The sequence below is a fragment of the Odontomachus brunneus genome, unplaced genomic scaffold, assembly GCF_010583005.1.
Source record: "Odontomachus brunneus isolate Ranch 3 - 2012 unplaced genomic scaffold, Obru_v1 Obru_scaffold_052, whole genome shotgun sequence".
Taxonomy (NCBI): Eukaryota; Metazoa; Arthropoda; class Insecta; order Hymenoptera; family Formicidae; genus Odontomachus; species Odontomachus brunneus.
This window is the reverse complement of record NW_022639502.1, coordinates 1649532-1651621: the sequence shown is the minus strand read 5'-3', so window position 1 is coordinate 1651621 and position 2090 is coordinate 1649532. Positions and strand designations below refer to the sequence as shown.

Here is a 2090-nt window from a genome sequence, read left to right as displayed (position 1 = left end):
TAAAAAAAAAAAAAAAAAAAAAAATATATATATATATAAAGTACATCAATTTGATCGATCAGCTAGTGTATCGTTACATATCGTTTGATTAACATATTTTGCGACGTAATAATTACGGGAGAATAAAATTAATGTAACGCATCTTACATTAAATAAAAACAATAGATATATACTCCAGGACATTATGGAATTGTCAGTAAGTTGTGTGTATGTATATATGTATGTGTGTATATAAATACTCTACGTTTTACATATATTTTTATCATTATATGATTATTTTGAAAATATACAAACAACGAAACTGCAAACTTATTTCATCGTACAATTGTTCATTAAGAAAATATTTGACTCTTAAAGGATATTACAATTGTCACTTAAATTAGAGACTCATTTAAGTAAAGGGGTATCAATATAATCGCAATACCTTTCTATATCAGTATTGTGACTACAGTTTTTAAAATGTACCTAGCTGTCAATATAACTGTCATTAACGACATCATGAAAATATTATATATTTTCTCGTATCTTCTCTGAAAAGTGAAATAAAATCTTTGGTATGACATACCCGAATATCGCTATTCTATGTTATAACTTTCCTCGACTTAATTCCTTACTATGCTTATGTCGTATACGAAATAATTTATGTATTAAGAGAGTCGTATAAATGAGGTATATCCCGATAATGGGGAAAACTCTCTTTCTCGTCGCATAAATAATTCGTTAATCATCTAGTTAGGCAAACTTTACAACAATACTGAATATTAAACAAAAAAATTAAGTACGAGATAATAAATTATATTAAATAAATATTACAAATATTATAAATATTATAAATGATCATTGTGCATAATAAAACTTTAATAAAGAGACACTTACTCTGGACGAGTGAAGTTGCTCATTATAACAATTTTATTCACCGTTTATCATAGTGAAAATAATACAAATTCTTTTTCCTGTTGATTAACATTAATTAATCTTCTATTTCACGAAACAAAGAAGAAATATTCTTTGTTGGATCTTTGTAATGATAAAAAACGCGTATAGTAACTTGACCAGTTTGGAAAACTAAAAATGGGAGAACTATTTATTGTTACATAAAAGTAGTCTGTGTCATATTGCTTTCAAAGATTCAATGCAATTTGTATACATATATATTTGTATTTTACATTAAAACAATCACGACTCGATCAATTGCATTAGCTTAAATACTGATCCTCTCGTTCCTATCGTCTCTTTGAGACAACTGTGTTCACGTTTTTAGGCCATTTTAATAAAAAATATTTTAAGATTATATATATATATTTTTTTTTATAGTATCACGCCAAAAACAATTTTACTTGTTACTAATTTAATTCACGAAACGCTAGTATACACGTCTAATGCAAGAATTGAAGCATTCTCGTGCAAAAATTAGGATCACGCTATTTTTAGTTCGAGGATTAATACTTGCGGTATATTTCAACTGACGGTATCCCCATAAAGGGAGTTCCTAGAAAATCCAGTTCTTACATATTTATATTACAAGATCGCGTTAAATTAATTTTTTTCGTGCATTTTTATAAGTTAAGTCGGTACTAGTTTCACTCTAACACTATTGTTATTATCATCATCGCCATTATTATTCACATTGGTAGCATAAATTCTGTACTATCAGGCTGTTTTCGACGAAAAAAACTTCATAAATTTTATTTTTAAGATTAATTCTATGTGAACAACATAGGCCGTCTCATTTTACCACTCAGCGGCAAAGTATACAAAATTGATCATTTAGAAAAATTATTTCTATACGAAAGATCGGTTTTGAAAGAACATAAAGTGAATAGTGGATCAACTATGCAAAAGCGCTATCGAAGATGAGTGCAAAGTACAATGAGAACACACATCCTAAAATTCTTTTATCTTTTTCTTTAGTTACGTACATAACTACGTAACGGGATATTTCCAAAATTATTCCTCGTTGCGAGGAACTCGTTCAGCAAATGGTTAAATCTTATAGGAACTGTCATATAAAAATATTTTCATATACATGACCAGTTAATTTTGCAGAGAGAGAGAGAGAGAGAGAGAGAGAGAGAGAGAGAGAGAGGGGG

At 28.5% G+C, this 2090-nt stretch overlaps 1 protein-coding gene across 1 annotated transcript in view; it reads right to left on the bottom strand.

Annotated features, from left to right (window-relative positions):
- LOC116845451 (transmembrane protein 164) overlaps nt 1-2090 on the bottom strand; it is a 6489-nt gene that overhangs the window by 654 nt on the left and 3745 nt on the right. The gene's annotated exons all lie outside the window — the stretch shown is intronic.